The sequence below is a fragment of the Numida meleagris genome, chromosome 2 (genome assembly GCF_002078875.1).
Source record: "Numida meleagris isolate 19003 breed g44 Domestic line chromosome 2, NumMel1.0, whole genome shotgun sequence".
NCBI lineage: Eukaryota > Metazoa > Chordata > Aves > Galliformes > Numididae > Numida > Numida meleagris.
In genome coordinates, this window is record NC_034410.1 from 11,803,699 (window position 1) to 11,812,581 (window position 8,883).

Sequence of the window (8,883 nt, forward strand, 5' to 3'; positions counted from 1 at the left end):
GAGTGATGCCATTAATCTTCCCAAGAAACTGTTACATGGGATGAGCTTTCCTGGAAGTGGCTGCTGATGGGAAGTAGCAAATCAATTCTTGGTTTTGATTTCCTTGTGTGTACAGCTTTGGCTTTACCTAGTAAACCATCTTTATCTCAACCTATGAGATCTCACACTTTCACCTTTCTGATTCTTTCCCTCATCTCACCTGGGGAGATTGAACTAGCAGCTGTGCAGTGCTGAGCTACCTGCTGGGATTAAACTACAGCATTCTCAGTGGTGCCTCAAAGAAATAGAAGTCAGTGAATTTCCTCTATTTGAAAAGAACAAAAGCAAGTATTTTTTTAAATATCAGGAGTAACAACATTTTATTAGAGAAGAAAGTTTCTCTTTTCTTGGATTCTCATGGATGATGGAAGATAACTGAAGGTTAGAAGGATGTGTGAGTAGTAACTGTTGTCGCTATTTCAGATTTATTAGCCAGATCTGAACTATTTAAGTAGGTATCCTCAGACAACTCTGCCCAAGTATTTGTAAACCTTTCCATAACAATGCCTGTTCTAGATGATTGGATTTATAGATGAATAGAAAGAGAAGTGAAAGTATACAATTTGTTTAACATCATGTATGATTAAGAAAGACCAAATACTAATTTTGGTATGTATTTTTCCTTATTTTATCCTCCATAATGCTTCTGTTCATTCCTGTTCCTCCTTACTTTATACTGCTTTCTTGGCATGGAATCATAGAATCATAGAATGGCCTAGGTTGAAAAGGACCTCAAAGATCATTGAGTTTCAATCCCCCTGCTGTGTGCAGGGTCACCAATCACTAGACCAGGCTGCCCAGAGCCACATCCAGCCTTGCCTTGAATGCCTCCAGGGACGGGGCATCCACAACCTCCCTGGGCAATCTGTTCCAGTGCGTCACCACCCTCTGAGTGAAAAACTTCCTCCTAATATCTAACCTAAATCTCCCGTCTCAGTTTAAAATCATTCCCCCTTGTCCTATCACTATCCACTCATGTAAACAATGAGGTCTCTCCAGAGCCTTTCTGAGCAATGTTTCTAAGCAATGCAAGGCACACCCAACATTAGAGAACAACACTGGAAGGTTTGACTGTAAGGGCTGAATGCATTGAACTGATTAAGAATGGTAATTGTGGTTTTTTTTTAGTATCGAGAGGATTCAGACACTATGGACAAAGATTCACGCACTATTTTATCAAAGTCTCTTTCCTTCTGCCATCTCTTAAAGGGAAAACTTTCCTTTTTTTTTTTTTTTTTTTTTTTAAGAATAGATTATCCTACTGATTTTGGCCATATAAACTATTTATCAATTTATTTATGTTTACTATTTAATTTTATCTTTGCTATACAATATTGGAAACGTACATTAATCTGAAGTTTAAGATTCTGCTTTACTGAGTCTGCATCTTTATCAGAGTTGGAGGGAAAGAGTAGAGAATTGCTGAATAAATTCTGGCTCTTAAGGGAAATATGTACATGGAAATATGTATAACATGGTACTTGCATTTAGCTGTGTAGGGATTTCTTTTCTCCCATCACCGTCTGAAAAGACTCACGTTATTTCACGTCTTACAGTCAGTCCAAAAGATTATGCTTTCCGGAACCCTGTCAAATGAATATGGTGATGCATAAGTGGAAAATATGTATTGGGGAAAATTACTCTAGAGTATTTATGTATTAAATAAACTAACATTCTCTATTCCAGAGGCTTACAGACAAATCAGCAATTAAGCCACTTGATTCTTGCATTTCAAAATACGGATTGACTTCATGGAAATAGAGCGCAGTAGTCAAGGTAATGGTGGATATTTTGTCCTGTGTGCCAGGATATGTACGTTAGACCATATAATCTGTTCCTGGTCAGAACTGTAATTTTTAGCCATTTTTCTGGGGAACATGCTAGGAAAAAAAAGGTTTCAAATTGCATATTCATTTTGGAAGGGAATAGATTTTATTGTCTCAAATTATTTCTTCAAGGCAGGAAAACCTCTCTTATTGTTCCATCTTAACATTATTAATTATGACAGAGTAAGGCTCCGATAAGCCTTAGTTTATAAGCCAAAAGTTTATAAGCCATATTTCACACCAATAATTTCAGCAGTCATTATTCATGCTTATATCAGCATCAATTTCTGCAATGGTCAGTTTAGAGTTAAAATGTTCAACTCCTGATAATCTGCAGTCAAATTACATTTGGTTAAGTTAATACTGCTTTGTATACTGATAACTGTATAATTTTAATCAGCATTTTTGTGTAGTTCTCACATTTAAATGTAGTTCTCACATTTAAATTTTATTATTTAAAAACTAAATTTCATTAAATTCATACCAACGTTGCATGAAATGAATTGTAAATTCTTTTTAGAACAGATTTAGGTATGTTGCATATTTTTTATTATCTGATTTGGTGTAAATTTAATTGTTTTGATACTTAATCCTCCAAATACTCCAGTTCATCAATTTATCAGACATCAGCTGAGCTGTAGAATTGTTTGTGTACTTGTTCTTCTTGCATTGACCATGACCTGCAAATGCAAATCACACCATGAAATATAATTCGTATTAACTGTGAGTTAAGCCGACTTGCATTTGCTTTTGCTAGAACAGATGTACAGTTACCATGGATCACACATTATACATATTTAAGCCACTATGATCTTATTTTTCATTTGTTATTAACTCTTCTTATGAGTAAAAATAGGAGTAGACCCTACATGTTATACCATGAATTTACTGCTGGTCTTACTAAAGTCTGACTAAAATACAATAAATGCATACATAGACAAAGCATTCAGTAAATATTCACTATTATTCTAGTACAATCTAATCCACATTATCTATTTAATGGAAATCCAATGTCATTAATAATAACATTAAAAATTGTTATGCAAAAAGTCCTATTTTGTATGCCTTTCCTCTAGACATGCTCATTTCCACCACAGCTCTGTATCCTCGGGCCAGTAGAGACAGTCTTTCTCAGAAACAGTGAGACAGCTGCAGCAACAGCATCCCTAAGGACAGTCATGTTGATGATGGGATATCTTTCTTTCCTTTGCTGGGAGTAGTACGATGCTAATGGTTTCTTTTCCCTTCCCCTAGGGTCCAGGTGGGGATGTTTTTATAACTTTTTATAGCCTGCATATTTTCATACCTTGCTGTATTCCTTCACACCACATTATACTTAAGTTTAAAGTATATGGTATGTTTTACCTATCTCAGATATTAATTCTTTATTCTCTTTGTTGCTCTTTAAATAGGTGCTGCCCAGCTCCCACATCTGCCCTTCTTTAACTGATCATTATTGAGTTTGGTCTGCAGTGCCCTCTCTCCTATGCTCTGTGCCTTTTACTTCTCCACACAGCATCCTGCGTTTCCACTGCCATCGCATCACATCTGTATTGTCCTAACAGTGAGTCATGAAGCCATGGTCAAGTATTTGGTTCTGCAAAGGACAACTACTTGTTAAAACTAGCCATTGAAAAATTGCAGCTACTTTATACAATATCATACACAGACAATCAAAAGTTAAACTAATTAGGAAATAGACATCTATTTGGTTATTAGGAAATTGTTACAGCTTAGCAAGGTTAAAAAACAATAAAAATAAGCCAAGATAAGTTCAGAAAAGGTCTGGCAAGCCATCAAAACACATTTTCTCTTTTCTGAATTGCTCTTTCCTTATCCAGTTTAATGGATATACACATTTTAACACTCTGAAATTTTACCTGCCTAAAACCGAGTTTTGGGAAGAATACTTTTGAAGGGAATCTTCCAGCAGAGCATTTTCACTTCTTTCCAAGAAAAAGTTGTACCTTGATGCATTTTCTTAGGTACAAAATACTATGACGTTGTGAACTACGTGATCACTACTTGCCTGTGTAAGGGATAATATTCTTGGTATTCAAGAAATGAAGCCCAGATGAGAAAATTAGAAATAAGAGCAGGGAAAGAAGGTGTGAATCAGAGAAGAGAAAGAAAAGAAGGTGTCATGGAAGGAGTTACACTATTAGCACAAATCTCAAATTCCTGTTGATGCTTATGATCTTGCTGATTCTGGTGCTGATGGTAACATTGCCTGTTACTCAGTATATTCATTCTTTTTTCAGTATCAAAATATAAAAAATCTTCTAATGGTGAAGTTACTCTTTGCTGTATCTGATTTAGTCATAAGAGTCACTGGCTAAATTGGTTGCTCTTTCCCTCACAGCCACTGACTTCTGTAGCCAGATTTATGCTGTAAATAGTATTGGGCTTTTGTTACATGCAACTATATAGAGCATTTCACACAGCGTCTACAACTATAATAGATATAAAAACTGTTTATAAGTGATATTACAAGTGCCAATTTCTTTTTTCACTTATGCCTATGAAACAAAGCTTAAAAATCAAAACTTTTCCTAGATCCCACTTCTCCTCATTTATATTCCTTTTTATTTGCAACTGAAAAAATGTTGTATTTTATTGACTAAATGTACAGTTTATTGTTGAATACATTTAATTGAATATTTTAATAAGAGGTGATTAAATGTGATAGATGAGACGTCTACAAACAGTATCATCTGTCGCTCTATACTCAATGAAAGGAAGTAGAAGTACAGCTGGTTTCAGTTCTTATGAGTTTCATATTTTCCTTACTTCCAAATTATATGGGATAAATTCCTTTAGTTCCTTCTAGTTAGAGCTGAAATACAAAAGAGAACTTACGCTCAACTTGTTTTGTATAATTTTGAGATGAGAATGTGAAAAGTTACCAAACTTGAGTATGTATTTTCTTGGAATTTATGTACCAACCAATTTTATTTTAGTTTGGCAGAAGCTTGCAAACACTGCTGAATTTTCCAGTCAACTCTTACTACCATTTAAGTATCAAAAAAGGCCTCAACTGAATTTGATCTGATTTCAGGTTTATTTATATGACTCCAAAGTCATTAAAAAAAAAAAAATTGGTGGGGGGGAGTTCAATAGATCAGCTTTTATAAAAGTTCTTTTCCAACAAATACCAAGTGCCTCGTCTATCATATTAGCAAAAGCCTACCTAGCTAATTACTGACTCATTGCAGGTTATTCCCGCAAGAACCACGTTGTTAATAATGTATCATTAATGCCTAGACCTGGAAGTAATAGTTAACTTATAATTCTGTCATTAATAAAACCAAATTCCTTGAAAAATGTCAAAGACAAAAACAAACACTAAAGAAGAAAACAAGATATCAATGTTCCACTCAGTCGGAATAATACTACAAACTGAAATACATAAAAAGTATAAAATACATATAAAAATTATAAAATGTTTCATTGTAATATTTTTCTTCATGAAATTTGAATGTAATAACCTATATTTTATTTTTCCTCTCTTTAAGATCAAGTTATACAGTACGGTGAAAAGCAATTCTAAACAAGGAAAGTTGCATTGAGTCAATAGTTTCATACTCTCCATTCAGTTGTAAATCATTGTTATTGCTTTACAATCAGAATATTAGTGAATATATGCAGAGATCTGAGTCTGAATGTGGCATAATTTTGTTTATGTGGATGAGAACAGATTGGTTGTTCTGCACTATCAGTTGTCATATCATGTATGTTACCTATTGTAGTTATTTTCTTCCAGTCCTAAATCTGATATACCTATCTTTTATGTGGAAAGAAAGGATCCAGCCCTCACAAATTCTTTGTAGACTGTCCTAGCTTCTCTAGTTCCCTCAACACATAGTATCTTAGATCTAGATAAAGCACTGAATGAGGTTTTTTTGTATCTTTTACCCTTCTTATAGAAAACCCTTTGATAACTGGTATCCAAGTCTTTGCTCTAAGGGAAGAATCAGTGAGAGAAAACACTCAAACTCTTGTTGTATCTGCCAGGATACAAATATGAAGCAAGTGGAATTATGTGACCACATAATTAAACATTGTGTGCTTATGCCTTAAATAAAGAGGTAACTAATTAAGTCTTCCTAAACAACCTACTTCTAGCATTGCCTGTTCATTAGATCCAAGTTTTGAAACCTTAATGATCTTTTTTTTTTTCCTTTTTTCAGTGTCCCTCAGATATCTCCAAGGAAAATAAGAAATCCCCTCTTGGAGCATCAGGCTGATATCTCCTGACTTACAAGCAACTTTGGGATCCTATTACAGCGCTCTGGTGAATGTCTGGCCATTTGGCAGGAATGCGGAGAGACATCCTCATTTCACAGCTGTCAGCTCACTGCAGGGAAGGGATGTGAGGGATGTTAGAATTTAGGAATCCCAATTCTGTTTCAATTAGAGACAACCCTGTCATTGTGTCCACAAGCCCAAACTCCTGCCTGCATCTTTGTCTTCATCCAAATCCAAGGCTTTCTCCAGTACTGCCAGTAACAATTCTGTTTGGCTCCAAGCTTCTTGCAGTGGCTTAAGAACAGTGAATAATTAGTCTCACACATAAATCTGGATGCGGATGTGCTCCCAGCAGGGTTGCCAGAGCTGCACAACTACATGACTGCTCCACCATGGTGTGAATAAGACACATGCCACAACAGAGTGAGCTAGCAGGGAGGAAAGTTTATAGCCTCTTTTACTTGACCTCCTCCTATTTTCTGTTTATTTATTATTCAGTTCTCAGGTGCTTTGTTTGAACTCAGTCAGGAAGATGAGACAAAAACAGTGTATAAGATCTAGCACATAACTTTGCACTCATCTGTTTAGTTCTACAAGACTGAATGCACAATTCTATATTTAATTTATATATAGCTGCCATACCTCTGCAGAACTAAATAGCAAAGGTTAGACACAAGGAATACAATTTAAATGGTCTGAAATTGTTTTAAAGAATATCCTGGAAACTACTTGGGAATAACTCATGAGGGTGAGATTTCATTACAAAAAAAATAGAACACCACTAAAGCAGAAGACAGAAACTTCAAATGCGTCAGAGAAAGACCCAAATCAAATTGACAGACACATTCAGAAACTGAAAACATGTCAGGATTCCAGACCAATGGTAATAAGAGAGAGTAGCAAGCACATAGATTTGTATGGACAACGGACTTAAGAATTACAAAGGCCATTTAAGTGTGTAAAATCTGTGAAAGCAATAAACGGAACAGCTCAAAGAAAGTAGGAAAATAGTGTTAAGATAGACTGGAGAGGATCCAGGGTCAATATTGTTTAAAAAAAAAAAAGGAAAAAAATGTTAAAATGGTTCGAGTTCATAAAGACAAGAACGGGCTAATGATCTTAATCCAAGGAAGAAGGTACCTCTGTAAGAGAAAACAACTGTAAAAGGAGGTGAAACTCCTTTACACATGATGCAACTGTGCTTTAAAATATTGTTTGAAATTAGTACTGAAATGAAGCTAAGCAAATTATTTATGTATTTTGGTATCAAACCGGAACACTATTCCTTCTCTTAGGTCAAAGATATCTTGAAGTGCTGTCCCATTATTATAAATTATTACATGGAAGCTACAGATGGAAATGTAAGAGCTTGCTTTTAATTGCCAGCTGAATATAGAGCAGACCTAGATGTCTGGCAAATACAGTGCATAATGGTCAATATGAAAGGAACACAATTATGGTTAACATACTTGTGTTGCCAGTTGTATCTGGTGCCTGAAAATAAAGAATACCACCTAGGATAAGATGGTATGATAAACAGATGATCTATGATTACAACCCATTAAACAATGCCAGACAACCATATGGTAGAAAGCTGATAACAAGAAGTAACCCAGAATCAAGAATTTGAATAGCTTAGGGTACATAGCATATAAAATGTACAGGAGGGCCAATAACAGTCATTATATATGGATAGTTAGATTTAGTTTATTCTCATCTGGTGGTGTTTTGTCACTAATATATTACGCAGTTTCATTTGTGTCACTTTGATTCAGTATAGAACAGTAATGAAACCAGTTTGGGAATATGTGTATCTTGGAAGGTATAGTGAAGAATTTCAGAGCTTACATTTGGTAAAATTTGTTTAAGAAATAGCAATGGGAACTATTTTCATTAGACTCGTTTTCTTTTGTTTTTATTTCAACCAATAACTGCTTGACAAGATAATGTATCTTCTGTCCAGCCTAGCAATTCTGTTCATGACTTACTTCTGACGTCAGCATCTCAGTTAATCTGTCTGACCCACTTTGTTAATTAATTCACCAGTGTAATCTGGTCCACGGATAAAATAATTTCTCACTAGTTTATGAGGCAATCACTGAAGTGAGAACTCTGTTGTCATCACTGCGTGGCCTCAGTCACAATCACAATTATATTATTGCTCTAAGTCGAGAGAGAAAAATAGAGACAGAGACTTTGGCTTTGTTTTCAGCTTTTAAAAAAGAAATTTAAAAAACAAAACAGTGATATATATATTTGCTATGTCTTTTTTATAATTACATCAATTTTATATTGCCTACTGAATGACATATTACAAGCAGCAATCTGAATGGTGCTTGACATAGTGGGAAGACGCTAATTCACTCCAGCTGACATTCTGGCACAATACCATAAGTGGTGCAGATGTGGCCACCAGGCCAGTAAGTACCAGTAGCATCATACACAAGTAATCATATTTTCTCTGTGTGGTGTAGAGTGTGATCGCCTACTTAGTGCAAATCTTTTCCTGTACCACTAATCCTACTGGGTGTTCACAAGGACTGAATCAATTGTTTATTCATCAAAATGATTAATTTCAGCTGGTGCTGCTTTGCTCTCTCTAACAAAAGGGAAGCAAAGAAAAGCAAAACAAAACAAAATACAGCAATCTTTAACTGAAAGAGAAGTCTCAGCTCTCTTATTCCATGCAGATGGTGCTGTTTACCAGTTATCTCTCAGAGCAGGAAGTAGACCAAAGCTTAGATGTATCACAGCTGGTTCAAACTAATCC

At 35.2% G+C, this 8,883-nt stretch overlaps 1 long non-coding RNA gene across 3 annotated transcripts; it reads left to right on the plus strand.

The window, feature by feature from the left end:
- LOC110394159 lies at window positions 209-8,283 on the plus strand. 3 transcript variants are annotated; one of them, XR_002435397.1, is made up of 5 exons: window positions 209-433; window positions 1,726-1,815; window positions 3,278-3,429; window positions 5,792-5,953; window positions 6,056-8,283. It is a non-coding gene; the product is annotated as an uncharacterized LOC110394159 (long non-coding RNA). The 3 variants fall into 3 exon arrangements; XR_002435399.1 differs by having other exon boundaries at window positions 209-420; XR_002435398.1 differs by lacking the exon at window positions 5,792-5,953.